The sequence below is a fragment of the Panthera tigris genome, chromosome E2, assembly GCF_018350195.1.
Source record: "Panthera tigris isolate Pti1 chromosome E2, P.tigris_Pti1_mat1.1, whole genome shotgun sequence".
Taxonomy (NCBI): Eukaryota; Metazoa; Chordata; class Mammalia; order Carnivora; family Felidae; genus Panthera; species Panthera tigris.
In genome coordinates, this window is record NC_056674.1 from 37,188,395 (window position 1) to 37,196,540 (window position 8,146).

Consider the following 8,146-nt stretch of genomic DNA (forward strand, 5'->3'; position numbering starts at 1 on the left):
ATAAGTTGCCACTCCATCATAAGGCAGGTAGAAGCCTGAACAGACAAAAAGTAAACTCTTCTAGGACATGAAAGAGATGAGGACATGGAAAATTGTGGCCCCCAACATTGGAAACGGTTAATGCTGCAACTCAAGGTTAATCAGAGCAGAAACTCACAAGCAGAAACTGCAAGGGAACCAGTGTGAGGGTAAGAAAACCTGAACCACAATTGACTAATTGCTGGAGACTTACTGTGGATAAGCCTGAGAGTTAAAAATTCCAGGAGTACCCATTCAGAGAGGGAGCCTAATCTGCTGGTATATTATCAGAGCTTAACTGACCTGGAGAAAGGGAAATACACAACTCTAGCCCAGTCAAGCCACCTGTCCCACCCAAAGGGTGGGGGAGAAAGGGAGAAAAAACTGAGAAACATTGGTGTGAAGTTCATAATCTTACTGAAAGACTGAGACAAAATTCACAGGGCTGTGAAACACTTCCTGTCTCCCCAAATTATACCTTTATATTACTAAAGGTCTGTTTATAGCAGTTCCTTTTACCTGTAATTCATGTCCTTCTGTCAAGAAAAATTTTCAAAGTATACTCAAACACACACACACACACACACACACACACACACACACACAATACAATTTGAAGAGACAGGGCAAGTATCAGACTATGACAAGGCAGGGATGTTGTAATTACTAGACTATGATTAATATGTTAAGGGCTCTAATGGATAACTAGACAGAATGCAGGAACAGATGGGTAATGTAATCAGACAGACAGAAATCCTCAGAAAGAACCAGAAGGAAATGCTAGAGATCAAAAACTCTAAGAGAGATGAAGAATGCCTTTGATGTGCTTATTGGTAGACTGGATACCGCTGAGGAAAGAATCTCTGAGCTTGAGAATATGACAATAGAAATTGCTATAACAAGACCAGGAAAAAAAATAAAAGAAACAACAGTAGAATATTTGGGAATAGTGAGACAACCGCAAGAGTGTAACATGCATGTAGTAGGAATATCAAAATGAAAATAAAGAGTGAGAGAAAGTAACAGAAGAAATATTGAAGCAATAGTGGCTGAAATGACACCCAAATTAATGTCAGGCACCAAACCACAGACCCAAGAAGTTCAGAGAACAGTAGCAGGATAAACGCCTCCCTCCTCCCCAAAACCATATATCTAGGCATATCATTTTCACATTTTAAAACATCAAAAATAAAGAAAAAATCATGTACTTTACAGAGGAGTAAAATACATTAACTACAGAAGAGCAAAGAGAAAAGAGAACTTTGCAAGTAAGAAGAGAAATCATGCAAGCAAGAGGAGAATAAGCATTTTATGTGTTGAGAGAGAAAAAACAACCTAGAATTCTGTACTCTTTGAAATTGGTCTTAAAAGTAAAAGAAAAATTTTTAAAAAACTTTTCTCAAACAAAAATTGAGAGGATTTGTTGCTAGTAGACAGTCTTAAAAGAAATGTTTAAGATGTAATTTAGAGAGAAGAAAATACTGTAGGTTAGAAGCTCATAGCTCCATAAAGAAATGAAGGCCATGAACTTTTTTTTTCATTAATTGATCTACAGACAGCAATTTGTTCAAGAATAATAGCAACAGTGTATTCTATTATGTATGATACATATATATGCTTACATACTTATATGTAAGTGAAATAAATAACAGCAATGATACATGGGATAGGAAGGAAGTATTAGGATTATTTTGTTAATATAAGGCACTCATATACATTTGAAGTGGTATAGTGTTATCTGAAAGTAGACTTAGACTATATGTAAATGTATGTTGCAGACTCTAAGGCAACCACTAAAGGGAGTAAAATAAAAAAGTATACCTTATATTTTAAGAAAGGAAAGAAAATGGGATAAAATATTAATACTCAATTTAAAACCATGGGAAAAGAAGACAAAAATGGGAAGAAAAAACAATATGGAAAATAAATAGAAAGCAATAACAACTATGGTAGATATTAATCTGTATCAGTATATCAAGTATGCCAATATCACTGTATCAATAACTGTATTAGTAATTATTGTAAATGTCAATGGTTTAATTTTTTTTAACGTTTATTTATTTTTGATAGACAGAGGGTGAGCAGGGGAGGGGCAGAGAGAGAGAGAATTGGAAGCAGGCTCCAGGCTCTGAGCTGTCAGCCCAGAGCCCAACATGGGGCTAGAACCCACGAACTATGAGCTCATGACATGAGCCAAAGTCAGATACTTAACCAATTGAGCCACCCAGGCCCCTCATAAATGTCACTGGTTTAAATCCATCTATTAAAGGACGGTAGTGATTGTCAGAGTGGATCAAAAAACAAGACCCAGCTATATATTGTCTACAAGAAACCCAGTTTAAATATAAACACACATAGATTAGAAGGAAATAGATGGAGGAAAATATATGGTGTTAACACCAGTCATCAGAAAGCAAGAGCAGCCATATTAATTTCAGATAAAGCAGACCTCAGAGCAAGAAAAGTTAACAAGGATAAAGAAGAGAATAACATAATGATGCATGGAGCAAGTCTCCAGAAAGACATAACAACCTTTAATGTGTATGTCCCTAAAAACACAATGTCATGCTATTTGAGTGAAAAACTAATAGAACTATAATGAGAAATAAATGAATCCACTATCATAGTTGGAAACTATCAAAAGTGGACAGTTAACAGCAGACAGAAAATCAGTAAGGATGTAGTTGAGCTCAACAGTGCCATCAATCAAGTGGATGTAACTGACATCTGCACACTGCTTCATCCGACTGAATATACATCCTTCTCAAGGAACATGTTCTCACATGGAACATTCTCTAAGAACACCTTCTGAGTCATGAAATATATGTTAACGGACTTAAGAATTAGAAGTCATACGGCGTTGGTCTCAGACCAAACTAAAATTAAACCACAAATTAATAACAGAAAGAAAATTAGAAAACTCCCATATCCATAGAGATTAAATGCACACTTGTAAATAATATAAGGGTTAAGAAGATATCTCAAGAGAAATTAAAAAAAATATTTTGTACTGATGAAAGTGGAAATAGAACTTACCAAAATTTGTAGGGGCGCCTGGGTGGCTCAGTCGGTTGAGCGTCCGACTTCGGCTCAGGTCACGATCTCGCGGTCCGTGGGTTCGAGCCCCGCATCGGGCTCTGTGCTGACTGCTCAGAGCCTGGAGCCTGCTTCTGATTCTGTGTCTCCCTCTCTCTCTGCCCCTCCCCTGTTCATGCTGTGTCTCTCTCTGTCTCAAAAATAAACGTTAAAAAAAAAAAAAATTTAAAAATAAAAAAGAACTTACCAAAATTTGTACGATGCAGTGAAAGCGGTGCTTAGAGGGAAATTTATAGTATTGAATGCATATATTTAAAAAAAAAATTTAAAATAAATAATTTGTTTCTATCTCAGGAAACTAGGGAAAAAAAAGGGGAGGGTCAAATTATATCCAAAACAAGTGGAAGAAAAGCAATGATAAGAATTAGAGTAGTTATCAATAAAATTGAAAACAGGAAATCAATACAAAAAAAATCAGTGAAACCAAAAGCTGGTTCTTTGAAGAGATTGATAAAATTGATGCACCTCTAGCTAGGTTAAATAAGAAAACAAAGAGGATATGAATCACTAATACCAGAAATGAAAGAGGGTATGTCAATACCAATCTTATGAACATTAAAAGGATAATAAAGGAGGGGCACCTGGGTGGCTCAGTTAAGCATCTTACTCTTGGTTTTGGCCTAGGTCATGATCTCACAGTTCTTGGGATTGAATGATGCTTCGGGCTCCATCCTCTTGCAGAGCCTGCTTGGGATTCTATCTCTTCCTCTCTCTCTCTGCTCCTCCCTTCAAAATAAATAAATAAAAAATTTTAAAAAGGATAATAAAGGAATACTGTGAACAAGTTTATCCACAAGTCTGTTAACCCAAATGAAATGGGCCAATTCCTTAAAAGACACAGTTTGCCAAAACTTACACAAGATAATGTAGGTAATATGAATAGGCCTGCATGTCACTCATAAATTGTCTAGTAGAAGTGACAAACATAGAATGCCTAGTAAAAGTGACTTGCCAAGATTTCCTGTGTGCCATCACAAACAAGGCAAATGACCCATGTGGATACATAGTTGTTCATATTTTAGAGCTCTTATGAAACCCTTGCTTCATCCAATAGGTCTTACTCATGGTATTTACATGGCAGTGGCTAGGTCATGAAAGTAATGGCACTGAACATCAGAAGAGCTCATCCTTTGTAATACATATTCAGTATTATTTTATCCTTTTGAGAGTCTTATAACTTAAAACTAAACATGGTTAGCATGTTTTTAAAAATGTATCATTTGGAATAATTACTGCAAGAAATATCCTATGGAAACACTTTTCCTCAATGTTGAGAAATAGGGAACAAATATTTCCCTCAGCATTTGGAGTGTTCAGTGCCTGATGTCAGTTGCCAGCACTACCTTGGAGATCTCTGTGTTGTTACTTGTCCAGCTCTCTCTGCTTTTTGTTGCTAAATCTTTATTTGGATCTGTTCCTCTTTTTTCCCCCTTCCCCCTTCCTCCTCCTCCTCCTCCTCCTCCTCCTCCTCCTCCTCCTCCTCCTCCTCCTCCTTCTTCTTCTTCTTCTTCTTCTTTTTCATTTACAGCCCCATGTCACAGTTTTTCAAGGAAAACTCTGCTCCATTCATGCAAAAGTTGGGATTCAGAGGGCAGTGTCTCCCCAGCTAAAATCTCTGGAATCAGGAGACCATGGATGTTAGTAATGGAATCAGGGACTCAAACTAGTCCCTGTATTCTAAAACCTAACACACACACACACACACACACACACACACACACACACACACCAATCTCTAAAAGATTTTCTTTTAAATATTGAGGTAAGAAGAATATATCAAAACAGTGAGGTAATTGATAACGTCTGGCAAATCAGACCACATAATGCTTAAAAAGAGAGAAGTTGGTTTAGGAAATGGAGAAGAGAGTCAAGCAGGAAGATGCCATGCCTGAAATGTTATTACAATGACACTTTGTATGAGAACAAAGAATCTTGAGACAATGGAGTCCTCATCTTGGGACTGCATTCCAAGTTTTAGGGAAGAAAGAACTCTGATATGGATAAAACATTTGTAGAGAGAAGTGCCTGGTGTTCTGCTTTACTACAAGGATGAAGTTATTGTAGAGAGAGTTAGGGATTTATAATACTGAATTTGGGAGGAGAATCAAGATTGCTTATCTCAGATGCAGGTGAATATTCTGTTTGATTTCATCAATTGAAAGCATATCAGTGACTCTAGATCTCAGAGCCAGGGAAAGTAGGGTAAACAATCAGAAACTCTTTTTAGCAAAAATGTATCTTGACTGCTGATTTTATTACTCCAACAATTACTGTGGTAAATAGAATAACAAGCTCACAATATCTTATAGATCTTCTATCAAGAGGTGGAATTTATTTCCCCATGCCTTGAATATGAGTTGGTCTTAGGACTTGGGTTGACCAACAGCATGTCATACAAAGTATATCACTAGACTTTGAAAAGCAGATCTAAAGATGCCTTGCATCTGAGGCTTTCTCTCTCTTCAAACCATGACCAATCATGCTATGTATCAGCCTGGGATGAAAGACTATGTGCAGAGGGAAGCCCATTCATCCCAGCCATTCACCTGTCCTGGCTGAGATCTCAGACATGTTGACTGAGGTCATCTCAGACCATCTAACTCTAGCTAAGCAGGCTAAATATATATAAATGAGCCTTAGTGAGACCAGCAAGAGAACTGTCCAGGCAGCTTACAGAATTACACACACACACACACACACACACACACACACACACACACACGATTTTAAATTGTTTTCACCTTAACACAATTAGTTGTGAGATGCATTTTACATAGATAAAATAAATTTCACAATTAACCTAATAAATAATTTAAGATGAGGAAAAGATAAAAGCATATTCTAAAAAGATAGTTTGAAGATGAAAATACTGATGGAACCTGGTTTTATAAGTTTCTTTTCTGATACAGTAGAAAAGAAGAAAAAAATGTATACCATCAAAATGCAATTTAGGATGAGATTTTGACAGAAAGGCTTGGATTAAAAACAAAATGCACAATCACACTATACATGCATATTCATATGCTTGTCACAACATAAATGTATATAGATAGTTATTTTCTAACATATATAAATATAGAGTGTTTTGACAGATGTGACAGATATGTATACATATATATCTATTGCTATCAGTGTTTTTAAAACTAGTGTGATGGATGCTTATTCGCTGCATTTCATTATTTTTTAGTCATGGTAAACCCAAAGAACAACTGCCTCTCATTTTTAAAATAAGCAAACCATTTTGCTTTCCTGTTAACCTCTGACAGTGCAAAGTAAAATGATTCATTAAATACATACTCTATGATTATTTATGAGATGCTAACTAGATGTGTGATGTGCTAATTATTAAGAAAGTGCACATTTGGAACATCTCCACGTGTCTTTCTAATTCCCCTGTTTTCCCCCAGGTGTAGTTGCTCTCCCTCTGGAAGAACACTAGGGTGTTGTACCATTTTTTCACTGCACTAAAAGATGTTCAAGAATAAAATTCTAAAATCCATTACACATTGTCGGTAAAGTAGATGTTAAAAAGGGTAAGGAATTTTTAAAAATGTTCGATGTGACAAGGAAATAAATGTTCATCATAGTTTTTAGATAAAAAATATTTGTAAGCTATTTTTTTTTGTACAATGCAAACAGTATGGCCATGAGGTTATAAAAAAATACAAAAGACAGGAATATGATGTATCAACATATACCTGAAACATAGCAATTGTTTTTAAATGTATCTTTCTCTTCATTTTATTTTTCCAAGTAGATATTTTTAATGAAAAAACACTACTAGTTTGGGAGTTGAGAAAATATGTAAAATACGTTTTTAAACAAGGTTTGCCGAAAATATACATTGCTTTATTACTGACAATGGCAACACTAGAAACAAATAATATTCATCATTTGCAATGTATATGGGACTTTCCTAAAATCTATATTATCTCACATGATTATCTGAATCCTATGAATTTGGTGACATACTTCAATGACTTCTTAGCCCGTTCACCTGCATCCACCCTTGACCCTTTGCAGTCATTTTAATATTTGATTTAATCATGCCATTCCCTATCTTGGCTTAAAATGGTTGGATTTCTTCCCATTATTCTCACAATCAAGGTAAATCCCGTAAAAGTAGCCTCCAGAGTTACGTCTGGTCTAACTTCTACATATCTCTGCAGCCTTAGTTTGGCAGTGCCCTTTCTTGCTTTCTGTATTACAACCATCCTGGCTTTCTTCAATTTGAGAATTCCCAAACATCCTGCTCCTTCATGGTATGCTTCCATCTGTTTCCCTTTACCAGAGTTTGCTTTTTCCATCTGTCTAATGCCTTTTCATCCTTGAGATTTCAACTAAGCTATCATTCTAAATGCAGCAACCTAGATTTTCATGACTTATAAAATTCCTATTGTATACATGCTGATAGCCCCCCAAAATTCCATATTTTAAGCTAATAGCTTTGGAAATTTAAAATTTATTGCTCTGATTACTTCCTTAATGCCTGTCTATGATATTGGCAGTAAAGTTCATCAAGCCAGGACATTGTTTGCTTTTATTCATGATCTTGTCTTCAGAGGTTAACAAAATATTTGTAAAGTGACAGAGAGTGAACAAATATTTGTTGAATAAGTGCATAAGGCAAAGAATGGGTTGAACAATGAATTTTTTTGTTACAGTTGAAGAGTATTTGAAGAAAGTGGCGTAAGTCTTCTTAAACTTGTCTTTTCACAAAATAGAGTGTAAATAGTACCTAATTGAAACAGAAGTTTCTAGTTGATATCATTACTGTTTTTAGGTCTTTTTTTTTAAAAAAATTATTTAACGTTTATTTATTTTTGAGACAGAGAGAGACAGAGCATGAACAGGGGAGGGCCAGAGAGAGAGGGAGACACAGAATCTGAAGCAGGCTCCAGGCTCTGGGCTGTCAGCACAGAGCCCGACGCGGGGCTGGAAATCAAAGAGCACGAGATCATGACCTGAGCCGAAGTCGTACGCTTTTTAAGAAGGAGGATTTACGTAAAGCATTAGTTAAGAAAGTTAGTGA